The sequence below is a fragment of the Sus scrofa genome, chromosome 3 (genome assembly GCF_054392235.1).
Source record: "Sus scrofa isolate SSC_HxYL_T2T_F1_AM1 chromosome 3, Sscrofa_HxYL_maternal_Yorkshire_Landrace_v2.0, whole genome shotgun sequence".
Taxonomy (NCBI): domain Eukaryota; kingdom Metazoa; phylum Chordata; class Mammalia; order Artiodactyla; family Suidae; genus Sus; species Sus scrofa.
The window spans coordinates 46,060,972-46,088,434 of NC_139385.1; the positions used below are offsets into that span (position 1 = coordinate 46,060,972).

The window sequence follows — 27,463 nt, forward strand, 5'->3', positions numbered from 1 at the left end:
GCTATGAGCTGACTCTTCAGCAGAACCAGAAGAGAGTGGCACAATATATTTAAAATGATGAAAGGGGAAAACCTAAAACCAAGAATACTCTACCCATCAAGACTTTCATTCAGATCTGATGGAGAGATCAAAACTGTTACAGACAATAAAAGCTAACAGAGTTCAGCACCATGAAACTAGCTTTACAAGAAATGTTAAAGGGACTTCTCTAAGCAAAAAGAAAATGCCACAAGTAAAAATATAAAAATTATGAAAAGAAAAAAAATCTCATTGGTAAAGGCAAATATACAGTAAAGGTGCTAAATCAACCATTTATAAAGCTACTAGGAATATAAAAAATAAAAATACTATAATCTTCTATACCCACAATAAGTAGTTAAGGGGAGTTCCCACTGTGGTGCAACAGGATCGGTGGCATCTTTGGAGTTCTGGGATGCAGGTTCAATCACTGGCCGAGCACAGTGTGTTAGGGATCCACTGGCATAGGTCACAAGTGTGGCTTGGATCTGGTCCCTGGTCTGGGATCTCCATATGCTGTGGTGTAGCCAAGAAAAAAATGTTAAGGGATACACAAAACCAAAAGATATAAAATACAATGTCAAAAATAGTAAATATGGGGGGGCAGGTAATAATGCAGGGTTATTAAAATACACTTGAACTTAAGAGATCAGCAACTTGAAATAACTATATACCATTTGCTATACACAACCCTCATGGTAACCAACCCCCCCCCCCAAATCTATAATAGATACACTCACAACAAAGGAATCCAAACATAACACTAAAGATAGTCATCAAATCAAGAGGAAGAGAAAAAAGAAGAAACAGAAAAGGACTACAAAACAACCCCCAAACAATCAACAAATTGGTAATAAGTACATAGATATCAATAACTAAATGTAAATGGACCAAATGCTCCAATCAAAAGACAGAGAAGCTGAATGGATACAGAAAAAGACCCATATATATGCTGCCAATTAGAGATTTACTTCAGATCTAAAGACACATACAGGGGAGTTCCCTTGGTAGCTCAGCAGTAACAAATACATGAGGACGCGGGTTCGATCCCTGGCCTTGCTCAGTGGGTTAAGGATCCGGCATTGCCATGGGCTTTGGCGTAGGTTGCAAACACATCTCGGATCTGGCATTGCTATGGCTGTGGTGTAGGCTGGCAGCTGTAGCTCTGATTAGACCCATAGCCTGGGAACTTCCATATGTCACGGGTGCAGCCCTAAAAAGATGAAATAAAAGTAAAAAATAAAGATGCACACAGACTAAAGATGAGGGCATGGAAAAAAGTGGTCAATGTTTCTGGAAATGAAAAGAAGGCCAGGGTAGCAATACTTATATCAGACAAAATAGACTTTAAAACAAAGACTGTAACAAGAAAGGAAGAAGGACATTACACAATGTTCAAGGAATTAATTCAAGAAGATGATATAACAATTGTAAACATATATGCACCCAAAATAGCACCTAAATACACAAAGCAAATATTAACAAACATAGGAGTTCCTGCTGCAGCACAATGGGATTGGTGGGATCTCGGGAGTACTGGGATGCAGGTTTGATCCCCAGCCCAGCATGTGGGTTAGGGAACTGGCATTGTTGCACCTGTGGCTTAGGTTGCAACTGTGGCTCAGATATGATCCCGGGCCTGGGAACTCCATATGCTGCATGGTTGCAAAAAAAAAAAAAAAAAAAAAAATTTAACAGACATAAAGGGAGAAATTAACTGTAACAATAATACTAGGGAACTTTAACTCCCCACTTACATCAATAGTCAGATTATCCAAACAGAAAATCAATAATGAAGCATACCTCAACTGACATGTTACACACCAGATGGAGATACACACACACACACACACACACACACACACACAGAGTCCATCCAAAACCAACAGAATATCATTCTTTTCAACTCCACATGGAATATTCCCTAGGAAAGACCACATGCTAGGCCACAAAACAAGCCTCAGTAAATTTAAGAAAACAGAAATCTTTTTTTTTTTTTTTTTTTTTTTTTAGTCACTCCATGATATATGGAGTTTCCAGGCCAGAGATCAGATCTGAGCTGCAGTTGTGACCTATGCTGCAGCTGTGGCAATGCTGGGCTGGAGAACCAGCACTCTAGAGAAGCCAATGATCCCCTTGCACCACACTGGGAGCTCCCAAGTAAATTGAAATCTTATCAAGCATCTTTTCTGATCAAAACACTACAAGACTAGAAATCAATTATGAGAAAAAAAACGACAGGAGTTCCCATTGTGGCTCAGTGGGTTAAGAACCTGATGTAGTATCCATAAGGATTCAGGTTCAATCCCTGGCCTCAATCAGTGAGTTAAGAATTTGGTGTTGCCACAAGCTGTGGCCTAGGTTTCAATTGTGGCTTGGATACAGTACTGCTGTGGCTGTGGCACAGGCTGGCAGCTGCAGCTCTGATTCAACCCCCTAGCCCAAGAACTTCCATATGCCACAGGTGCAGCCATAAAAAGAAAAAAAAAAAAAAGGAAAAGAAAAACTGCAAAAAATATAAACACATGGAGGCTAAATAATATACTACTAAACAACCAATGGTCACTTAAGAAATCACAGAAAAAATTAAAAAATACCTGGAGACAGATGAAAACGAAAACATAATAAAAGTTTATGTGACACAGCAAAAGCAGATCAAAGAAGGAAGCTTATAGTGATACAAGTCTACCATAGGAAATGAGAAAAATCTCAAATAAACAACCTAAACTTATACCTAAAGGAACTAGAAGAAGACTAAACAAAACCCAAATTTAGTAGAAGGAAATACATCATAAATAGAGCAGAACTAAATGGAATAAGGACAAAAATAATAGAAAAAAATCAATGTTACCTACTCTATGAAGCCTTCTCTAGTCAGCTTTGCCCACCCTCCACACAGCCATCACGTCTATACATGCTACTGCCTTGGCACTTGTGATTTCTTTGTAACATTTGGCTTTATTGCCAAGAAGCGCCTGAGGGAAAGGACTGTGTCATTTCTATCTGTAACTCTAATGCGCATGTCTGGTAAATATAAGTTAATAAAAATTAGATAAGTGATGGAATTCCCACTATGGTGCAGTGGATTAAAAACCTAACTGCAGGAGTTCCCGTCGTGGCGCAGTGGTTAACGAATCCGACTAGGAACCATGAGGTTGCGGGTTCGGTCCCTGCCCTTGCTCAATGGGTTAACGATCCGGCGTTGCCATGAGCTGTGGTGTAGGTCGCAGTCGCGGCTCGGATCCCGCGTTGCTGTGGCTCTGGCATAGGCCGGTGGCTACAGCTCCAATTCGACCCCTAGCCTGGGAACTTCCATATGCCGCGGGAGCGGCCCAAGAAATAGCAACAATAACAACAACAACAAAAAGACAAAAAAGACAAAAAAAAAAAAAAAAACCTAACTGCAGCAGCTCAGGTCACTGCCATAGGTGCCCTGGCCCAGCGCAGTGGGTTAACAGATCCAGCATTGCCATAGCTGTAGCTTGGACTCAATCCCTGGCCCAGGAACTTCCTTATGCTGCAGGTATGACCATAAAAAAAATCTGATAAGTGGAGTTCCCATCCTGGTGCAGCAGAAATGAATCTAACTAGGAACCATGAGGTTTCGGGTTCAATCCCTGGCCTCACTCAGTGGGTTAAGGATCCGGAGCAGCTGTGAGCTGTGGTGTAGGTTGCAGACGCGGCTCAGATCTGGTGTTGCTGTGGCTCTAACGTAGGCCAGCAGCTACAACTCCAATTAGACCCCTAGCTTGGGAACCTCCATGTGCCTTGGATGCGGCCCTAAAAAAGACAAAAGACAACAATAACAAAAAAATTAATAAGTGAATAAACACAAAGCACTATGAACCCATTAGGAAAAACCCATTTTACTATGCAGGAAAAATATAACAAGCAGAGCAACTGACTTCCAAAAGTTCACAGTCTAGATACATATATGATAATAACCTTGTATACTCCACACTCTAAGTACAGAAATAGAGGGGTTTTTTTGTTTGGTTTTTTTTTTTTTTTTTTGGCTTTTTTTAGGGTCGCACACATGGCATACGGATGTTCCCAGTCTAGCGGTCTAATCAGAGCTACAGCCGCCAGCCTACACCATAGCCACAACAACTCGGGATCTGAGCCGCGTCTGTGACCTACACCACAGCTCATGACAACGCCAGATTCTTAACCCACTAAGCGAGGCCAGGGATTGAACTGGCAACTTCATGGTTCCTAGTTGCATTTGTTTCCACTGCGCCACAACAGGAACTCCAGAAATTCAGTTTTTAATCTTTTAAGATTGGAACTGGTAGTAGGTCAATGAATCAAACACAAATTGGTTCAAGTTAAAGCATATAAATATATGATGTATGTCAGTATTCCAAAGTCAGAACATGAACTCTTTTTTTTTGTTTTTGGGGTTTTTTTTTTTTTGGTTAAACTAACTTTTTTTCAATTTAATTTTTATTTTATATTGGAGTATACTTGATTTACAATGTTGTGTTAGTTTCAGATGCACAGCAAAATGAAATCTTTTTAGATTATTTTCCCAAATAGGTTATTACGGACTACTGAGTAGAGTTCCCTGTGCTGTACAGTAGGTCCTTGTTTATTTTATTTTATTTATTTTTTATTTATTTATTTATTTTTTTTTGGTCTTTTTGCCATTTCTTGGGCCGCTCCCTAGGCATATGGAGGTTCCCAGGCTAGGGGTCAAATTGGAGCTGTAGCCACCGGCCTACGCCAGAGCCACAGCAACGCGGGATCCGAGCCACGTCTGCAACCTACACCACAGCGCACGGCAACGCCGGATTGTTAACCCACTGAGCAAGGGCAGGGACCGAACCCGCAACCTCATGGTTCCTAGTCGGATTCGTTAACCACTGCGCCATGACGGGAACTCCGGTCCTTGTTTATTATCTATCTTACACAGAGTGGTGTGTATATGTTCATCCCAAACTCCTAATTTATCCCTCTCCCCAATCTTTCCCCCTTGGTAACTCTAAGTTTTTTTCTTCTGAGTCTTTGAACCTGTTTCTGCTTTATAAATAAGTTCATTTGTATCATTTTTTAAGATTCTACATATAAGTGATGTCATATAATGTTTGTCTTTCTCTATCTGACTTACTTCGCTTAGCATGTTAATCTCTAGACCCATTCATGTTGCTGCAAATGGCATGATTTCATTCTTTTTATGGTTGAGTAATATTCCATTGCATGGATGTACCACTACTTCTTTATCTGTTTCTCTGTCAGTGGCCATTTATGTTGCTTCCATATCTTGGCTATTGTAAATAGTGCTTCAATGGACACTGAGGGGCATATACTTTTCTGTGTGTGGGGAGGGGGGCACACCTGCAGTATGTGGAGGTTTCCAGAACAGGGACTGAACTCACACCACAGTGACAAAAGTGGAAAAAGTGGGCATCCTTGTCTCATTTCTGACCTTAGAGGAAATGCTTTCAGCTTTTCACCATTGAATATGATGTTAGCTGTGGGTTTGTCATATATGACCTTGGTTATGTTGAGGCAAGTTCCCTTTACACCCACTTTCTAAAGAGGTTTTATCATAAATGGGTGAATCTCATCAAAAGCTTTTTCTGCATTTATTGAGATGATCGTATGATTTTTATTCTTCAGTTTGTTAATATGGTGTATCACACTGAATGATTTATGGATGTTGAAAAATTCTTGCATCCTTGGGATAAATCCCACTTGATCATGGTATATCATCCTTTCAATGTGTTGTTGGATTCAGCTTGCTAGTATTCTGTTGAGGATTTTTGTATTTTTGTTCATCAGTAATATTGGTCTGTAATTTTCTTTTTTTGTGGTATCTTTGTCTGGTTTTGGTATCAGGGTGTTGGTGGCTTCAAAGAACGAGTTTGGGGGTGTTCCTTACGCTGAAATTTTTGGGAAGAGTATCAGAAGGATAGAGGTTAACACTTCTCCAAATGTTTGATATAATTTGCTTGGGAAGCCATCTGGCCCTGGATTTTGTTGGAAGTTTTTACTTTTATTTAAAAAATTTTTTTCTATTTATGGACTTAATTTTATTTATGGATATAATTTTATATTTTAGAATAAATGTCTTTACACCAAGCATACTATTTTGCAACATACTCCATCCACTTAGCTAAACATATAGACTACCTTCCCATGCTATGGGGTGTTCTTTTATAACATAATTCTCAAGCACAGCATAGAGCGTCTCTGTGAAAACATCAAATGGCAGATGACCCTGGTGCTGCGGGAGGGCTTGGAGGCCCCGGGGGCCCTGGAATGGGAGGCCGAGGCGGCTTCCGTGGAGGCTTTGGCAGCGGCGTTCTAGGCCAGGGTCGCGGCAGGGGCCAAGGCCTCGGAGGTGGTGGAGGCTAAGCTGAGGCCAAGGAGTGGCTCCCCATCACCAAGCTGGGCTGCCTGGTCAAAGACATGAAGATCAAGCCTCTGGAAGAGATCTCTCTCTTCTCTCTGCCCATCAGGGAATCCGAGATCATTGACTTTTTCCTGGGGGCATCCCTCAAGGATGAGGTTTTGAAGATCATGCTGGTGCTGAAGAAGACCCGTGCTGGTCAGCGGACCAGGTTCAAGGCATTTGTTGCCACCAGAGATTACAACCATAAACGTCGGTTTGGGCATCAGGTGCTCTAAGGAGGTAGCCACCGCCATTCGTGGGGCCATCATTCTGGCCAAACTCTCCACTGTCCCCCTGCGGTGAGGCTACTGGGGGAACAAGGTCGCCAAGCCCCATACCGTCCCTTACAAGGTGACTGGCCGCTGTGGCTCCGTGCTGGTGCGCCTCATCCCTGTCCCCAGGGGCACTGGTTGTCTCAGCCCCTGTGCTCAAGAAGCTACTGATGACGGCGGGAATTGATGACTGCTACACCTCTGCCAGGGGCTGCACTGCCACCATGGGCAACTTCACCAAGGCCACCTTTGATGTCATTTCCAAGACATACAGCTGTCTCACTCCTGATCTCTCGAAAGGGACAGTGCTCACCAAGTCTCCGTATCAGGAATTCACTGACCATCTTGTGAAGACTCACACCAGAGTTTCCGTGCAGAGGACCCAGGCTCCAGCTGTGGCCACCGCATAGTTCTATATGAGAACAATAAAATGAATGAAACTGGAAAAAAAAAGAAAGTACAGCACAGAGTTTGTTGGAAGTTTTTAAATCACAGTTTCAATTTCAGTACTTGTGGTTGGTTTGTTGATATTTTCTATTTCTTCCTGGTTCAGTCTTGGAAGATTGGACCTTTCTAAGATTTTGTCCATTTCTTCTAGGTTGTCCATTATATTGGCATACAGCTGTAGTAGTTTCTTAGGATTGTTTGCATTTCTCTGGTGTCAGTTGGGACTTCTCTTTCATTTCTAATTGTATTGATTTGAGCCCTCTCCCTTTTTTTAATTAGTCTGGCTAAAAGTTTACCAATTTTTTAATCTTTTCAAAGAATCGGCTTTTAGTTTCATTATTGTTTTCTTCATCTCTATTTCATTTATTTCTGCTCTGTCTTTATGAGTTCTTTCAACTAACTCTGGGTTTTGTTCTAGTTGCTTTATATTATTATTATTATTGTTATTATTATTTTGCTTTTTAGGGCCACCCATGCAGCATATGGAGGTTCCCAGGCTAGGGGTCAAATTGCAGCTGTAACTGCTGGCCTACGCCACAGCCACGCAGAATCTGAGCCATGTCTGTGACCTACACCACAGCTCATGGCAATGCTGGATCCTTACCCCACTGAGCAAGGCCGGGGATTGAACCTGTGTCCTCATGGATGCTAGTCAGATTCGTTTACCTCTGAGCCACGACGGGAACTCCCTCTCTAGTTGCTTTAGATGTAACGTTAGGTTGAGATTTTTGTTTATTTCCTGAGGTAAGACTGTATTGTTATAAATGTCCTTCTTATAACTGCTTTTGCTGTGTCCTACAGATTTTGAATTGTCATGTTTTCTTTTTTTCTTTTTAGGGCCACGCCCGCAGCATATGGAATTTCCCAGGCTAGGGGTCAAATCAGAGCCGCAGCTGCCGACCTATGCCACAGACACAGCAACACCAGATCCAAGCCACTTCTGTGACCTATGCCACAGCTCACAGCAACACCAGATCCTTAAGCCACTGAGTGGGGCCAGGGATCAAACCTGCATCATCATGGATAATAGTTGGGTTCATTCCCGCTGAGCCACAATGGGAACTCCGAATTGTCGTGTTTTCATTTATTTCTAGGTCTTCTTTACAATTTCTCCTTTGATTTCTTCAGTGATCCATTGGTTGTTTAGTAACATTGCTTAGCCTCCATGTGTTTGTGTTTTTTAGGGGTTTTTTTCTTATAGTTGATTTCTAATCTCATAAGTGTTGTGCTTGGATGCTTGACATAATTTCAATTTTCTTAAATTTATCAAGGCTTGCTTTGTGGCCCAGAGTGTTATCTATCCTGAAGAATGTTCCACATGCACTTGAGAAGAATGCGTATTCTGCTGCTTTCAGATAGAATGTTCTATAAATACCAATTAAGTCCCTCCAACCTAATGTGTCATTTAAAGCCTATGTTTCTTTATTTTCTATCTGAATGATCTATCTATTGATGTAACAGGGTGGTAAATTCCTTTACTATTATTGTGTTACTGTCAATTTCTCCTTTTATGGCTGTTAGCATTTGCCTAATGAGGAGCTCCTATGTTGGGTGAATACATTTATAATTTACAATTGTAAACTGTATATATTTACAGTTTTTATATCTTCTTCTTTGCTTGACACCTTGATCATTATGTAACATCCTTCCTAATCTCTCGTAACAGTCTTTAAAGTCTATTTTGTGTAAAATGAGTGTTGCTACCCCAGCTTTCTTTTGATTTCGATTTGCATGGAAAAACTTTTTCCATCCCCTCACTTTCAGTCTGTATGTGTCCCTAGATCTGAAGTGGGTCTCTTGTAGACAGCACATACATAGGTCTTGTTTTTGTATCCTTTCAGCCAGTCTATGCCTTTTGGCTGGAGCATTTAATCCATTTTCATTTAAGGTGGTTATTGATATTTATGTTCTTGCTGCCATTTTGTTAACTGCTTTGGATTTATTTTTATAGTCTTTTTTCTTCCTTTCCTCTTTTGTTCTCTTCTCTTGTGATTTGATGACTACCTTTAGTGTTGTGTTTGGACTGCTGTTTCTCCTCATGTGTGTATCTACTGTAGATTTTTGGTTTGTGGTTTCCATGAGTTTTTTATATAGCTGTCAACATGCATACAAGATTGTTTTAAGTTGGTGGTCCCTTAATTTCAAATACATTTCCAAAATCCTGCTTTTGTACTCTCCTCACGACTGCTGGTTTTGATACCCTATTTGTGTGAAGGTAGATGATTTCCTCCTTCACTATATGTTTGCCTTTACCATGAGCCTTCCCATTTGTAATTTTCTTTTCCCTTTTTTTTTTTCTTGTCTTTTTACCTTTTCTTGAGCTGCTCCCGTGGCATATGGAGGTTCCCAGGCTAGGGGTCTCATCAGAACTGTAGCCACCGGCCTACGCCAGAGCCACAGCAACGCAGGATCCAAGCCGCGTCTGCAATCCACACCACAGCTCATGGCAATGCCATATCCTTAACCCACTGAGCAAGGCCAGGGATCGAACCTGCAACCTCATGGTTCTTAGTCGGATTCGTTAACCACTGCACCACAACAGAAACTCCCCCATTTGTAATTTTCTTATTTCTAATTATGGCCCTTTCTTTTCTGCCTAGAGAAGTTGCTTCAGTGTTTGTTGTAAAGCTGATTCGGTGGTGCTGAGTTCTCTTAACTTTTGCTTATCTGTTTATCTTTTGATTTCTCTGCTGAATCCAAATGAGAGCTCTGTTAGGTACAGCATACTTGTTGACAGGTTTTTCCCTTTCATCACATTAACTATATCATGCGGAGTTCCCGTCGTGGTGCAGTGGTTAACGAATCCGACTAGGAACCATGAGGTTGCGGGTGGGTTCGATCCCTGGCCTTGCTCAGTGGGTTAACGATCCAGAATCGCCGTGAGCTGTGGTGTAGGTTGCAGATGCGGCTCGGATCCCGCGTTGCTGTGGCTCTGGCATATGCCGGCGGCTACAGCTCCGATTTGGCCCCTAGCCTGGGAACCTCCATATGCCACAGGAGCGGCCCAAGAAATAGCAAAGATGACAATAAATAAAACAAAAAATAAATATATCATGCCACTACCTCTTGGTCTTCACAGTTTCTGCTGAAAAATCAGCTGATAACCTCATGGGGGTTCCTTTGTGTGTTCTTTGTTTCTTGCCCCATTTGCTTTCAATATTTTCTCTTTTTCTTTAATTTTGATCAGTATGATTAATATGTGTTCTGGGGTGTTCCTCCTTGGGTTTATCCTGTATAGGACTCACTGTGCTTCCTGGACTTGAATTCGTGTTTCCTTTCCCATGTTAAGGAAACTGTTGGCTATTATCTCTTCAAAGATTTTCTCAGGCACTTTCGCTCTCTCTTATCCTTCTGGGACCCCTAAAACATGAATGTTGGTGCATTTAGTGTTATCCCAGAGGTCTCTTAGACTGTCCTCATTTCTTTTCATTCTTTTTTCTTTATTCTGTTCTATGGATTTTCACCAACATATGTCTTCCGACTCATTCGTTCTTCCACCTCATTTATTCTGTTATTAATTTCTTCCAGTGTATTGTTAAACATTTATTTCTTGTATCTTCTTGGTCTGTGCCTCCTTTTTTTTTTTTTTTTTTTTTTTTTTTTCTTTTTGCCATTGCTTAGGCTGCTCCTGCAGCATATAGAGGTTCCCAGGCTAGGAGTCTAATCAGAGCTGTTGTTGCCGGCCTACACCAGAGCCACAGCAACACGGGATCCGAGCCACATCTGCGACCTACACCACAGCTCACAGCAACGCTGGATCTTTAACCCACTGAGCGAGGCCAAGGATCAAACCCGCAACCTCATGGCTCCTAGTCAGATTCGTTAACCACTGCGCCACGACGGGTACTCCGGTGCCCCCATTTTTTCCCCAAGAGCTTGGATCATCCTTACTAACATTACTCTGAATTTTTTTTTCAGGTACATTGCCTATCTCCACATCACTTAGTTGTTTTTCTGGTGTTTTATCTTTTCCTTCACCTGGAACATCTTTCTCTGCCATCTTACTTTGTTTAACTTTCTATCTTTGTATTCTCCATTCCACAGGCTGCAGGAGTGTAGTTCCTCTTGCTTCTGCTATCTGCCCCCTGGTGGGCGAGGTTGGTTCAAGGGTTTAAGCAGGCTTCCCAGTGGGAGGGGCTGGTGCCTGTCCACTGGTGGGTGTGAATTCTTCTTCTGAAGCATGGGCCTGCTCCAAGATTGCAGTCTTCAAAGTGTACTGAAGATGTAAATACAAGTGTGAAGCCACCTAGTACAGACGCTTCCCAGGTTGTTATCGTTTTCTCCCCAAATTTTACAGTGGTTTCACCCACGTGAAATTTACTAACGTAGTTTTTAGAGAGTATCTTACTGAGTCTTTCCAAAACATTCAAACAAACTTTCTAGGGCAACCTCATGCAGTCCATTTCATCCATTTACATAAAATTTAATAAAGGGACAAATTATTAGAACATGTAAGGCATAAAGAGATTTAGGAACAAACCTTGATAAGGTTACAACTCAGCTGGTGAGAGGAGATAAGCCCATGTGTAGTAGAGAGAAGGTCACTAGCTGCTGAGTGCTGGGCGTTCCAAGTAAAAAGCTCTTCATGAGTGATGGCGTGTCAGCTCATTTGAGAACAGACTACATGGGGGTGAGTTAAGAAAGCTCTGTCTATACTGCAATAGAAGTGGAAACAACATGCTATCGGAAGATGGAATGGAAATCTGATGATCAAATTTAGAAAGTCTTCCTGAAAGACACGAATACAACATGAATTGTGAAGTAGAGGGTATTCCAAATGGAGGGGCCCACCTATAGGAGAAATACCTAGCACCTAGCTAAGGAACGGAAAAGGGACCTATTAAACTAGAGCCAAGGCCTTGCGCCAAGGTAGAAGGGGTGGCCCAGGAGGCTTCTAAATGAAAGACAATCCATTTTAACCCTCCTCAACTTATTTATGTACTCAGATCAGATCAAAACTAGACCAACACAAGCTAGTCTGCAAAGGGCCTAGCTCTCAGAATACTGTTTCTATTCTGTGTTTAAAGTAGAAAATGACACTGTTTGCTCCCCCTTCTTTCTCGTTTTCCTGTTTTCAGTTCTCTATCAGGGCACTCTCCCTAATGAAACAGATGCCCATATTAATGGCTCCTCCTGAAAATAGAACTTACCTACTCCTGGTTCCTTACCAAGGAAGAGTTGAAAGGTTTGGGCTGAGCCTCAAGCCATTGTCTGAACAGAAAGGAGAGTCAACTCCATACCCACATAAGCCTCTTGAGGCTGAGGGCTTTTCTAGAACTCCCCAGTGGATGCCCTTCCTCAGACAATTCACCCAGCTAGAATAGAGCATGTTCCTCTCTGGCATACACCATCTAAGACTCTACCTGGAAAGGTGAAAGTTTAGGTATTGGAAATCTGTTTTACTTTGTTTAGGGAGAGCTATTATTTATCGGAGAATAAAAATAGGTTTTTTACTGCTAGTTGTACTGTCCTGTATAAAGTTATCTTGCAGTTACTAATCTCTGTGTGCCTCAGGTTACCTCCTCTTCTAAATACAAATAACAGTAGTAGTTATCTCATAGAATTGTGTATCAGTCAGGGTCCCTAAAGGAAACAGACATTACACTCACATTAGAGTAAATTGAGGCCTAATTACAAATGCTTACACAGTGACAGGTCACACTACAGGACAGTTCAGAAACCTCGGGCCAGCAGCTAAAGAGTTATTACCACTCTTTGGTCTGAAAGGGTGAGAAGTTACAGAAGCTACTGGAATCCAGAAGGGGAAAGAGTCTTGTGGAGCAAGATATCCTGCGAGGATAGTGACCTTCGGTTCAGGGACAGACCAAGCCCAAAGTGACCTTTTGGGAGAGGGCTGGGGCAGGGGGACACAGCACACCCTGACCTAAGCCCCTACTTGCTTTCTCTGAGGTTCTTCAGGCTCCCTCCCGTGGGCGCGTGTTTTGGAACAGGACAGTCCCACGTTCATACAAAGAGCAAGGTGGAGAAAAGCAGAGGGTGCACGTGGAGGCCAAACAAAAGAGAGGAGGCGAAAGGAGGCAACGGTCGCCCAGGTTGCCCAGCACATGGAAAGCACCACATGTTTTAAGTGCGAACTATTAAATCATGTTTTAACATGTCTTAGGCCATTTTGTGTTCGTTGGATTTTGTTTCTTGAGCTAGTCTGATTTTTTTCGTTTAAAAGGAAAGGTGATTCCACTTATTTTACAGCTGCCGTGTTTGCGCTTCTGCCATCCTGTTTAATCTATACTTTCTCTTCCGTATGCTTTTTTGGGTGATTTCCTTTGTTTTCTGTCTTTTGGTGTATGGACTACATTTTCTTCCTTTTTATTTTCTCCAGAGTTTTTGTTTATTTTTTTTTTTTTTTCTTTTTGCTATTTCTTGGGCCGCTTCCGCGGCATATGGAGGTTCCCAGGCTAGGGGTCCAATCGGAGCTGTAGCCGCCGGCCTACGCCAGAGCCACAGCAACGCGGGATCCGAGCCGCATCTGCAACCTACACCACAGCTCACGGCAATTCCGGATCGTTAACCCACTGAGCAAGGGCAGGGATTGAACCAGCAACCTCATGGTTCTTAGTCGGATTCGTTAACCACTGCGCCACGACGGGAACTCCTCTCCAGGGTTTTTAAATACTATTGGTGGCTGTTTTTAACTTTAAGTTTTCAAGCATGTTCTTTAGCCTACTCTTGTTTAAAGAGTAGACTCAATTGTGAAATAGGAAACACATGATCGAGTCAAGGGCCTAAGTGCAAACATCTGATGCCCAGCCCACCCTTTCCCTCCACCAATTTGCTGCTGAGACAATTTCACAAACAGCAAGAGAAAACCCCTCCTCCATCTGGGAACTAAAAGGAGTCCAACAACACGCCCGAAGCTTCTAATTTCCCTGGGGTCTTACAGTCGCTGCAGAGCCAAGTGAAGAGGCCTGCCAGTTGGGCCACCATCCCACTGTCACCCTTTGCCGCAGAAAGCAGCTTCCCTGCCTTTCCATGACATCACAGTAAGCACTCCCACCCGCGGCTCCATGAGGCAGCAGCAGTGGGACTGCTCCCTATGCCAGGATATGCAGGAAGACAGAGCAAGCCGGACACCAAGGCCACGCATGGCTCAGGGAGCCACTGGCAGGCTATTTTACTACATAAGAATCAATAAAAAGAGAAGAAAACTAAAAAGTGAGAAAAGGAGATATTTTAAAAAGTAAAAAGTGAGGAGAGAAGTAGTAGGAGAAATTAAGTCATAGGACTGCAGAAAGTAGAGCCACTCAGCAAGAGCGACCTTGTCTTCCCAGAGAAGTTGTGTCTTCCTAGAGCATGCTTCCCTTCCACCCTGCGGCAAAATGCGGCTGTGTTAATTCCGGCTTATCAGGTAGTCATTCCACAAGCATTTTCTGAATACCTGTCATGTGTGAGGCAGTGTGCTAGCAAATTAGGAACCACTAGGCTGGACATTCCCAGTCTGAAAGCAGGAATTCCTGTAATAATGGATGGTGTTGCCTGAGATGCAAGCAGGTTAAAATGATGAAAGAATACCCAAGTTCCAACTCACCTTGGAAGCTCTGATATCTAAAGCAACCTCTTACCCGCCTTGGCTGCACTCCGACTCTGGCCATTTGGTGTTAGCAGCTCCCATACGTTCCTGTCCAGGGAGAAGCACACATCTGACAAAGATGGAGTTACCTTCAGTTTTCTCTCTGTCTCCAGTGCAACGGAATTGATGGTGATAAGCTCAGTGCAGATGAAACTGAGCATGAGAAGAGGGGACTCATTCTGAAGGACCAGGAAGAAACTATCCTGGACATAGGCTCCATGTGGAAATCTCTTCAAAAGGACATTGAGAAGTTCCCGTCGTGGCGTAGTGGTTAACGAATCCGACTAGGAACCATGAGGTTGCTGGTTCAATCCCTGCCCTTGCTCAGTGGGTTAACGATCCGGAATTGCCGTGAGCTGTGGTGTAGGTTGCAGACGCGGCTCGGATCCCGCGTTGCTGTGGCTCTGGCTTAGGCCAGTGGCTACAGCTCCGATTGGACGCCTAGCCTGGGAAGCCGCGAGAGCGGCCCAAGAAATAGCAAAAAGACAAAAAAAATTTTTTAAACAAAATAAAAGGACATTGAGACTCTCAAACATCTTGGTTGTCTCGCTGGGAGCGTGATGCCACATGACGGCTTTATCTGTTGCATGCTGTATGGCCAGCGAGCCCTCTTTGTTGTATCCTGTGTGAGAAAATAGTGGACGTCAAGCAGAAGAGATTAAGAATGAAGATGCCAAACACCTGATAATTCCGATGGGTCATGACTAGACATTCCTCACAGAGAGGAGTAGAAAAGCCAAGCCCTGGGAGTTCCCGTCGTGGTGCAGTGGTTAACGAATCCGACTAGGAACCATGAGGTTGCAGGTTCGGTCCCTGCCCTTGCTCAGTGGGTTAACGATCCGGCGTGGCCATGAGATGTGGTGTAGGTCGCAGACGCAGCTCGGATCCCGCGTTGTTGTGGCTCTGGCGTAGGCCGGTGGCTCCAGCTCCAATTCGACCCCTAGCCTGGGAACCTCCATATGCCGCAGAAGCAGCCCAAAGAAATAGCAAGACAAAAAAAAAAAAGAAAAGGCATTCCTATAGCCAAGATGTTACAGTATAGAAGAAAGAGCAGAAAGTCACGACAGGACCCTGGTGGCCGAGTGGGGGTGTCCTCTATCAGGAAGTGGGATACAGGAGTTCTGGGCAGACAAACCAAGGAATATCCAACACAACACTCTCCCAGGAGGGGCTACATCTTCTATTCCAAGTACTCGGGCTTCTGGGAAAGGGGGTCTGTTCTGCAGTTGTGCCCAGCTGGCACATGTGAGATCGTTAAATTCAGAGCACTTGGAAGACACAGCTCTCCTCACCTGCTGCGACCTGTCTCTGAGTTGTCACTGCTGTGTCCAAGGGTTAGGGTTACTCAATTTGCCTGCCAAGCCTCAAAAACTATCTTTACCCATAAGCAATCCCTCGTTTCAGTAGAGCACAGTTGGTGTGCTGAGGTTGGCTTTGGGGAACAATGGATTGAAAGGCAAAGAGTTTCGAGTTTCGGCTCCAGAGTTTTCTAAGAGATAATGGCCCCACTTCCAAGCAAGGGTCACCAGCCCTCCATACAGGCAGAGAAGCAGGGGACATGGCAGCACTGGAACAGAGGAGATTAAGGGCTTCTGATGGCCTAGACCTAGGCAGGCCGCCAGATCTGTCAGGATGAAAAAGGCAGGAACACGTCGTTGATGGTAAAATTCTGGGAACGGTTACATATTCTTGATTGCATGTAGAAGTTCTATTGCGGAACTGCTGATGTCTTTTCTAGAATCACACGAAAACCCTGGGACTTAGATTCCCACGTGGTGGGTTTAAAGCTGAAAGTTCCAGGTCAATTCTGTGGTCACTCAACAAGGTGGTACAGACTGTCAGCTTAATGTTATAAATCAGTTAGTTCCCTAGAGGACAGTCACCCTAAACCCTCACAAAAAGGGAGGCCAAAAGGTGACAGTGAAGCGGAGGGCATGAGCCCAAGAGCAGCCTGGTTCGTGGACCTTCAGGCAAGAAAATGAGGCCTACTGTGAAGGAGGGAGGAGCAGGTGTCTACATTGTCCCATTCTTCTCCTGTAGCCTGCAGAAAGCTAAAAGCAAATACACATTTTTTTTAAACAGAAAAGTTAACACATACAGAAACATAAAGAAGGCACTCGTTCCTATAAAATGCTTCCATCCTTCCTCAAACAATTGAGTATCATAAAACAATCAAATGCATAACTACCGGTCTAGCTTACTCTAGAATGAAAGCATTTCACCGAAGGCCACATTTCTAAACATAACTCCTTCAACCTCCAAGTGTTCAAACAGCGAAAACCACACAGAGAGCGTTATAAATATGGTACAAAAGTGGCTCTGCTCATGGAAAAGCATAGGGGCCTCCTCCCCAGGCGCTCCCCCATCTGAATGCCCATAGTCCCAGGGTCCTTGGCCTAGGTTAGGAGGGTAAAGAAAGGATGTGCTCCAGCCTCGAAAGTCATCTGGATGGAACGTTATCCTCAGGGATACGTAATTCCTCTGAAAGTAACTGAAGCACAACTAATACTTAACCTACGAAGAATAAAGAGAAGCAAATAATCAGTCATGAGATCATGAAACTCAGAAGAGGAACAGGATGGAGCGAGGGTGTGCCCGATGTCAGCCACGACTAGAGGAAAGGCACCCGCGTGGCAGATGTCCCTCTGGGCAGCACACTGTGGTGGTGGTCCTCCTTGCACCCTGCTGTGACCCTCCTAAGAAACAGACAATGGGTTCTGAGTCTCCATCATGAAAGGAGTGCTGCAGAACGGTTCCGAGGGCAGGCTCTGGAGCCAGACCACCTGGATTCAAAGCCCAATTTCCTAATGAATAGCCATGGCACCTTGGGCAAGTAACCTAATCTTCTTGCCTCAGCTTCCTCATCAGTAAAATGGGAGTGATGCTTAGTTTTGTTTTTTGGCCACGCCCATGGTACGTGGAAGTTCCAGGGCCAGGGATCAAACCCGTGCCACAGCAGTGACCCAAGCCACGGCAGAGACAACACTGGATCCTTAACCACTAGGCCACCAGGGAACTCCAGGAATGATGTTAATAGTACCTACCTCAAGAGGTAGGTGCGATCAAGTAAGACAGCCCCTGTGATGAGCCTGGCATCAGGAAGTGTTTGAAAAATGCTTTGTCTCCATCTACCAACACCCCATGCAAGTTCTAGCTATTGACTTTTGGCAGACTGTACAGCACAATACAAAAGCTATACACTAGTGGTTTTCTCATCCGGAAACAGAAACCAAGTATTCTGATTTTTAAAATACTGCCTTTTCCTTAAACAAATGAATCTACCACATCTGCCGTCTGCGAGGACAGAAATAATGACAGTAACTATCACTTCTGGAAAAGGCCTCTGCTCCGGGCTCCATGCACTTTATAGGCATCAATTCATTTACTCTTCCCAATAGTTCTCCGAGTTAGGAACCACTATTAATCCCACCATACTGATAAGGAAACTGGGGACCAGGAATGTTAGTGACTGTCCCAGAGGTACACAGTAGGACGCTGCAGAGCTGGGCCTCCAGTCTATGGAGTATGGCACCAGGGCTCACTTCTGTAATCCAGCAGTTGAACATATGCTGTCCTGTACCCTCAGGAAGGAGACGTGCTCCACAAAACGTCTTCTCTTTGAGAGAATCTGGAAACTGGAAGGGATTGCCAAGTCCAGGATGGAAGACATAAAATAAGAAGTATCTTCTTATCTTCTCTGGAAGTAAGATGGCCAGCAGCTGACAAAGCAGACGAGGGGCAGCTCTGGTAACAAGACTCCTTAGTGAACTCGTGCTCAAGGCTGAGTGGCACAAGGCCTGATAGAAAAGATGCCCCTTACCTTAGGTGGCAAAAGTTCACTGCTGCCATCGAAGCTATGATCAAAAACAATTTCAGTCAATACGTAGGCAGCTTTGGGATCCTGAATTATGTACTTTTCAAATGAAGGCACCGAAGGGTGGCCTAGAACTAGAGAGAGAAAAACCCAGTCAGTGTGTGGCTGCTGGGAAGGCAGATGCTGCCCAACTCTCCGCTTTCTACCACAGGAGAAATGGGGCGGCCAGCTTTTCACCCAAGGGATGGCAAATGTCTTTCATTCTGCAAATGAATGGGTGCATCTTGTGTGAGTGCCTGGCGCTGCGCTCGGCAGCGGGAGCACAGCGTCAAATGCCGACAGCCTAAACCTCTGTGGGTTCTGCAGGCTCTGGTAGTCCTGTGCTCAGCTGGGTGGCACTTAGGGCTGTGGTGGAGCGAACACAGTTCTTGTCCACATTAGTAGAGGAAATGATGGCTCCATTCTCGCCATGGTTAAAACCACCAAAAGGGAAACGAAATCCACGAGGAAATATAACCGCTCGGATGAGAGACGTCGCTTCTACAGTCGACTGCCCTCACATCTGACTGGCTAATACAGGATTCTCCCCGGAAATGACTCTTCCTTAGAATGCTTAGCAGGCAGCGTTCCTGCCTCCCTGTAGGGACCCAGAAGCCGTGAGACCCCTATGCCTTGGTCCCGTGGCTCAGACAGGTCACTAATCCGTGCCCAAGTTTGCTCCTTCTTGTTTCCCGGCTTGTAACTAGAGAACTTGTTCACGCTGGAAGCGGGTCTTCTTTTGGGAATCTCGTCTACATTGCTTTCTTTTCCTCCCCTCTTTTGTCTCCTTCCTTCCTTCTAGAAACCCGAGTGGCTGGGACTCCCAGACCTGCCCTGTCCTTTACGACCGTCCCAGCATCTTCCACACTTTCCACTTCCTTATCTCTTTGCTTTCATTCTCAAAGGTTTCCTCAACGTCATCTTCCCCATCACCGATAGAGGATGACCCTTCCACAGACATGCCCATGTCATTATTTCCAGGAAAGGAATCTGATAGGGTTAGGGTTAGGGTTAAATCACTTTAAATTTCTAAGTCCCCTTTCTGTTTCTTTCACTGTTTCATTTTCACAGGGGGTCTGGTTTTGTTTTGGCGTGGCAATACTTTTCTCAAGTATCTCTGAAAATACTGTTTTTATTACCTACATTAAAAGAAACAGGGCATGCACACGGCAAAAATTCGAATGATTGGTAAGGTCATTCGCCTACCATTAGCCCCCTGTTCTTCCATCATGACACAATTTCTGCAAGCCAATTCTTTTGTATATTTTGTGACATGCTTTTGGCCGTGATGGAGTAACAGAGATATAATTTGCCCTCTTACCAAAAATAGCCAGAAAACTGGACAGGAGAGAAAAGAATGGAGTGTTTCAGACAATGAACAAGACGTCGCACAGCGTGACAACTCCTGAGAAAAGAGCCACGAGCGAGGCGACCACAGAGATTGCCCTGGTTTTCTGTCTGGAGGCCCATTTCGCACCATAAAACCAGGAGGAGAAACCCGAGTGGAACACAGCCCAGCATTGGCGCTGGCGGCGATGAGAGTCTAGAGTGTGAAAGGGCTGCAAGCTGCAGGGCAGAGCTCCCCAGAGGAGCAGGCTGCACGTGGAAACAGCCCCAGAAGTCTGCGCACAGGACCCCGCTACTGAGAGATGCCCTGCCTGGGTGGACTGGCGGGACGAGCCAAGGGGAGCCCAGAACCCACCTGAGACCGGGCGGCATCGGAGTTCTCACCCGCCCGTGGGACGCTTCCTGGGGATCACCTGAGGCATTTAGAAGAGTCACACCTTAGTAATGGGATACGTTATCTTTAAAAGCTATTCTACACCTTCTGCCGCCCCCCCAAAAAAAGGTTAAAAACAAGTCTTGCAAGGCGTATTGGACTTTTAACTTTCTGTCGGAACAAAGCAAAACAACCGCTTGATCCACAAAAGTTAGGACTTGATCCAGTTTTCAAAGCGTAGGAGCAAGACTTTTGTTTCTCAACCCTCAGGATCACTTCCTTGGTGTCCTAAGACAGCTGTGGGCACTTCCTGGGACTACAGACTTCCTAGTCAAGTCCGGAATTGAATAACAAGGGCTACGTCTCTTAACCTCTCTCCTATATTCTGTCATTGCTTCTCTCTCTGCGTTGTGTTCCGAAACTTTCCTTCAGATCTATTTTTTCAGTTCACCAGTTTTAGCGTCGGCTGAATTTTATATTTTGATTACTTTGTTTTTCATTTTTAGAAGTTCTCTTTGGTTCTTTTTTTCCCCTCACGTCGGTGAAGTGACTTTTTATGTGAAATGCCACCTACAAATACGTTCAGGCTGTCTTTTACTCCGTACATCTAGTAAAAGCAGTGATCTTACAAGGGCAGGCCGATCATTCCATTGTCTGAACCCTTCTTCTGGCTCTGCTTTTGCGTCTGTGGCTCATGCTCATCTTTACGCTTGCTGTCTTGCCTCCTGGTGTCTGTCACTGACCAGGATTCACTTGTGGCCACCTTTCTTGAGAGACAGAATCACGGTGTGTTCTTCCAGAGAAGGTTTACATTTGCATCTGGCAGTTGACATCTCCCTCCATGCTTTGAGGGATTTTCTCTTTTTTGACAACCAGGTGTTGTGAATTTGAGCTACAAATCTCAGGGATGGGAGCTCTTGCTGCTTTGCTCAGTTCAGAAGCAACTCTCCATGGAGTTCCTGGTGTGGCTCAGCAGGTTAAGAACCTAACATAGTGTCTGTGAGGATGCAGGTTCGACCCCCTGGCCTCACTCAGTGGATGAAGGATCCGAAAAGCTGCATGTGGCTCACAAATATGGCTCAGGTCTGGTGTCGCCATGCCTGTGGCGTAGGCCAGCAGCTGCATCTCCAATGTGACCCCTAGTCCAAGAACTTCTATATGCCCCAAGAAGAAGAGAAGGAGAAGCATCCTTCCCTGCAGCCCCTCAGGGGTGGGATGAAGCAGGTTTTCTTCTGGCTCAACCTGATGCTAAGAGTACAGGCATCAGGGGCTGAGCTTTACGGGGAGATGGTCTCCTGTGAGACTTCCCACTTTGAATGAGCCTTGACTTTTTCTTCTTTTCCCCTGCACCTTATGAGGCTTGAAATTACAGCTCAGTTTCCCCTCGTATGATGCAGCTTTTATAAGAAGCAATTTAAAGACTCCGCTGACCTCTCTGGGTTCTTTTCCCTCACCTAGATTTTTTTTTTTAGAAAAATATCTAAGAATATAGAAATATGTTAACAATGCAGTAAATAAAAAGTAGACTACTGAAGGGTTCATACAAGATGATCCTATTTTCATTAGAAAAAGGACAGGAAAGGTGTATACCAAGGTTGAATTTAATTTATTAATTTATTTATTTTTGGCCATGCATGAGGCCGATGGACGTTTCCGGGCAAGGGATGGAACCCAGCCTATACCAGTGAGCAAAGCTGTGCAGTGACAACACAAGAAAGATCCAGGCTAGGGGTCAAACTGGAGCTGTAGCCGCCCGTCTACACCACAGCCACAGCAACACAGGATGTGAGCCACGTCTGCGACCTTCACCACAGCTCATGGCAACACCAGACCGCCAACTCACTGAGTGAGGCCAGGGATCTAACGTGCATCCTCACGGATCCTGTGGGGTTCGTTTCTGCTGAGCCTCCAGAGCTCCCTCCCAAGGTTTTGAACAGCACTCACATCTGGGTTGTAGGGTTGTGAGTAAATTTCCCTTTTTTCCCCTGTTGTTTCCTTATCCGTATTTAGGTTTCTTTTTAAACATAAACACACACACACACACATATTTGGTTAAACTGCACGAGGTAGTATGTGCATAGAAAAGTATACAAAACACAACTGCTCAGTTTAACGAACAGTTGTAAAATTAACATCTAAATGATCACCATTTGGATCAAGAAATAAAATATTTTTACCCTATTTTATTCGTCCTGATAGTTCCTCAGTATTGGAACCGGAAACCTCATGAATACTGGCTGGGTTTGTTACCTGTGAGCCACAATGGGAACTCCTAAAAACATTTTTTTAATTCCAGAAAAACACATCCTGAACAGCTGACAAAGAATTCTGGGAAGTGGGATTAGGGATGGGAACTTGAAGGTTTTAATTTCAACATCGTGTTGTGTCACGCATCGTCGTGTAGTGAGGAGAGAGGGAGGAAAGCAAGGCAGAAAGCTGTCTGAGGACAGGAAGGGAGCAAAGAAGACTGCAGCAGGAAGAGCGGAAGATGGACACAGATGGGCTGTGCGGTGTCAGGCGCGCGGAGGAGGAGGGAATTCCAAGAGGAGTAGATGCAAGCATCCTTGCTGGGATGAGCTCAGAGACAGAAGGGTGGAAGCACTGTATCTGGCAATTAGCAAGGCGTCTTTTCCCTCCTCAGTGTCTACAAACACCAGCCCTGCCAATCGCTCTTCCAGAGAAATCTTTTTAAAACAAATTACATTGCAGCGTAACCTGTCTTATTAAAAACTCCATCAACAGCTTCCTTCAGCATGCAGAAGAAAACCCAAGCTCTTGAACAAGGGCTGCACAGCTCTGAAATCTGGGGCTTCTACAGACCTTTCAAATCTCGCCTAACTCTCTTAACCTACTTCAGTCCCAGGCGATGGCTAGCACATCCTCAAACCCCCAGGGCCTGGCCACATGCTGTTGCCCTGTCTGGACAGCCCCACTCCTGAAACCCCTCACTCTCCCGTTTCCCGTGGCTCGTTCTTTATCATGTTTTATCCAATTTATCACCTCATCAGGGAAGATTTCTCTGTTTTGTTTTTTTTTAACTTTGTAACCTCATGTTTATAAAAGGTAACTGAGTTAAAACGGTATTTTAGAAACTAGGCAAGCATCAAGCACAACTTTCAAAAAAGTCGTTCCCAAGCATTTTACTTCCGAGGGCCTTGAAAATAACAGTCTCTGTTGAGTGGCACTCAGAGCTGGGAGAGGAGAGCTCATTCTTTTCATTTTGTCCATGATGTATTATTAGACTACTTAATAAAATATGTTACAATTATAGCAACTTTGAAAAATGACTCCCCATTTTGAGAACTTTCACCTACCTAACTGTATTAATTCATAAACATGTGCTGAGCACCTACTGTGTGCCAGGCGCAGCGTATGAACCAAGCACACACAGCCCTCTCCTTCATGAAGGTGGCGCCTAGCGGGACACTTCGGGCGAGGCGGGAAGCCCTGAGCGGTGACGTAATTCAACATTTATCAAAATGCTATAAACATAGCCAGCGGAGTTCAGTGAGCGAGCAAGAGGCAAAGGTGAGAAACTTAAAACCTACCTTCCTGAGTGCTGTTTCAGCTAAAACCTGAATAAGAAGGAGCAACTCATAGGAAAAGCCAGGGGCAAGGCATTCTGTCAGAAGGGAGGAAAAGCTCACAGTTTGCAAGAACTGAAAGGTGGCAACGCCACCAGAGTGTGGGAGCACAAGGACGACAGGATGCAGGAAAGACTGGGGAAGGCTCTGGTTGACTCTCAGCGCAATGGGAAGTGACCAAAGGGGCTTCGGCCCGAGACTGGCCAAATCTCACCAATCTTTTGAAGATCCTTCTGGCTCCACATAGAGATCGGATGAGACTGGAATAAGAAGAGGAAGAAAGAGACCAGTTAAAGCCTCTGAATGTTTGCTGTTTCTAATTAGTCAGAGATATATTATAACTGAAAACCAGGGCTTCGGATTAACATGAAATAAACAATGTCCCTGCAGTAAGTTAAAAACAAAATACCTAACAAAAAACCAAATACTTAACATTTAATTAGCCCTGAAGTCTTATGACGTAAATATATAAGCCTCTGGGGTGTTGCGTGAAATAATAAAAACTCCGGGGATGGCTTTCCCCCACCTACCAGACTCTGCAGACTCTTCAGAATTTGGAGACCCCGGATTTGGAACCACTACTATGAGAAGTCACAGGGGGAAAACTTCAAACTATACCTGATAAAAATGCCCTCTCTATCCTTACCCCATCTTTATGTCTAACCTTCACATTCAACATCAAATGTTTTTTCCACCATTTCAGTGATATTCTTCAAAGTTTCAATGTTTGAAGGGACATAAACTAGTTGAAATCTCGCTTTCAGAGGAAACAGATACAAGAATTCTGGCAGTGAAGTGATATCAATTGCAGTGTAGTCGAAGGGAGGTCTGTTTCTTGGCAAACTACGGAAACGAAGATACATTATAACTGCAGAAAACAGTAACGACATCAAGATTTCAAGGACTGTTACCAGCATCTTTCCTTTCTAAGATAAAACAAAAGCCATATGTTAATCCACAAAAGAATACAAGCATGAGTAGCTAGATGGCAAATGTTCTTCCATTAAGAATGCTTTCGGGAGTTCCCTGGTGGCCTAAAGGTTAAGGATTCGATCTTAAGCATACCTGCTATGGCTCAGGTACGACCTCTGGCCCAGGAACTTCCACATGCTGTGGGTGCAGCTAAAGGAAAAAAAAAGAATTCTTTTGGAGTTCCTGTTGTTGCTCAGTGGGTTAAGGACCTGCTCTTGTCTCTCTGAGGATGTGAAGCTGCGGTGTAGGTCACAGATGCAGCTTGGACCTGGTGTTGCTGTGGCTGTGGTGTAGACCACAGCTGCAGCTCCAAATTCAACCCCTGGCCCAGGATCTTCCATCTGCCACAGATGCAGCCATAAAAAGAAAAAAAAAAATGCTCTTATTTCTTCCAGCTTCCCTATACGACACACGAAAAAGAAAAAAACAGAATCAAAGTTAGCTAGAAACACCTCTTATCTTTTCTGTGACACCAATATCTAGAAATCCATAACAATGATGCTATCTTCAATAATTAGGACGAAGAGAATTACTAGGGAAACATGGTTCATTTGCGGAAAATGACTCCTTTACAAGTAAAGTTCTTAATTTTTTCCTTACTCCCTTATCAGAAACCAACTTAGCTGAGACATTCACTTCCCCCACAGGAGACTCGGATTTCTCCTAGAGATGCCCATCCCCGCCTTTAACAAGAAATTCTTCCAGAGAAGAAGTTTCAAGTTCCTTGAAACGAACACTGTCATTTTTCTAGCTGAAGAGGAGGGCTCACCACTAGCTCGGAAACAAACGGGGGAAATGCAGTGCAGAACAGAGGAAAGCTGAGCTACGCTCTCATCTCTCACAAGCTTTCTTCTCTTAGGCTTTCACATCCCTCTGGACTCTCTTCCTGCTTCCTTTCTAGCCCCTTCGCAGCTCACCCTCTAAAGACCAGAGTGCTCCAGGGCCCCTTTCCCGCAGCATGACTTTCAAATTTCCAAGTCCAGCCTTGACCTCGCCTCTAACTCTAGCCCCAAACGTCCAGTTTCCTGTGTAAATAGGGCTGCCCATATTTCTCCTACAATAGATCGTCCTGAGTCTTCCTCCTTCAGTTGATGACAGCGCCATGCTCTGCATTATCCAGGATTCCTCCTGACTCCTCTCTTTCACACCCTACCGTCTGTCAGCAAGTCCTGTTGGCTCTACTTTATACCCAGAATTCCATCCCTTTTCACCACCCTACTTTCATCACCCTGGTCCAACCACGGCCTCATCTCTTCCCTGGATTTCTGCAGGAGCCTCTTCAGTGGCATCAGTGTGTCTGCTCCTGCCACCCTGTGATCCATCTTCCCTGCAGGAGCAAGACTGATCCTGTTCAAGTCAGGTCACACCCACGCCCTTGCTCAAAACGCTCTAATGGCTCCCGCTTTACTCCAAGGAAGAGTCTAGGCTTTATGACGCTCTACACAGCTTTACGGGGTACAGCCCGTTAGCCCTCTCATCTCCTAATCTACTTCCCGCGCCTCCCCCTGCTCCTGTGTCACAGGTCTTCGGCCAAGAGAAACCACGCTTCTGCCTCAGAGCTTTGCACTGGCTGTCTCTGCCCAGTGCACACGTCCCTCCTTCCCTCATGTACTGATATGGCTAGCTCTCCTACTTCTTCAGATCTTTATTTAAAAGTCACTTTCTCAGCAAGGGCCTTCTTTTCTTTTTCTTTTTTTTTTTTTTTTTTTTCCTTTTAGGGCTGTACCTGTGGCACATGGAAGTTCCCAGGCTGAATCAGAGCTGTAGTTGCCAACCTACACCACAGCCACAGCAACACCAGATCCGAGCCGCGTCTGTGACCTACACCACAGCTCACAGCAATGCCGGCTCCTTAACCCACTGAGCGAGGCCAGGGATCGAACCTGCGTCCTCATGGATCCTAGTTGGATTCATTAACCACTGAGCCATGAAGGGAACTCCTCAATGAGGGCTTTCTTGATCATCCTATATAAAATTTCAAAAATACTAAACATTGTAAATCAATCTTCCCTGTAATGTTTGTTTCTTAGCACTTTTAAACCATTTAACGTGGTATTTATTTATTTACTTGTTTATCTGATTTAATCTGATTTCCCTACTAGAATTTGTATGCTCCATGAAGACAGGGATTTTTTTGGTCTCTCTCTTTTTTTTTTAAACCACTGAATCCCCAGACACAAGAGTAGAGCCAGCACATGAGAGTCACTCCGTAAATATTAAATGAATGAATAAAGGGTATGCAATTTTTGTAGGGTTGTGGTTGGAAGAGACATAAGAGGAAAGATAAACACTTCAGATAGACTGCAGCAGCTCGGGCTGCTATGGAGGTGCAGGTTTGATCCCCAGCCCAGTGCAGAGGGTTAAAGCATCCAGCTTTGCTGAAGCTGTGGTGTAGACTGCAGCTGGGCTCAGGTTCAATCCCTGGCGCAAGAACTTCCATATACGCCACACACACTGGATAGCATCAAGCCTTTTCTCTCTTCTTTTTCCTCCAGATACATACAAAACTGTGAATGCAGTGATGCATTTACTGAGTCACCTACTGCTGCAATAATCTTATGTGACAAATACCACCATGCCAGAAATTAGTAGCCTACAATAGCACATGTGTA

At 44.4% G+C, this 27,463-nt stretch overlaps 1 long non-coding RNA gene and 1 pseudogene across 1 annotated transcript in view; one reads left to right on the plus strand and one right to left on the minus strand.

Moving 5' to 3' along the window:
- LOC102160363 (ATP-binding cassette sub-family A member 17) overlaps positions 1-25,724 on the minus strand; it is a 60,780-nt gene extending 35,056 nt beyond the window's left edge. The window contains exons 1-6 of the long non-coding RNA XR_014842598.1: positions 25,535-25,724; positions 24,544-24,805; positions 18,543-18,670; positions 17,077-17,236; positions 15,248-15,347; positions 14,715-14,971 (exon numbers count right to left, since the gene is read on the minus strand). This is a non-coding gene — a long non-coding RNA (ATP-binding cassette sub-family A member 17). The remainder of the gene's footprint in view (positions 1-14,714; positions 14,972-15,247; positions 15,348-17,076; positions 17,237-18,542; positions 18,671-24,543; positions 24,806-25,534) is intronic.
- LOC100622811 (small ribosomal subunit protein uS5 pseudogene) lies at positions 6,214-7,116 on the plus strand (annotated as a pseudogene).
- Positions 25,725-27,463: the final 1,739 nt, after the last annotated feature.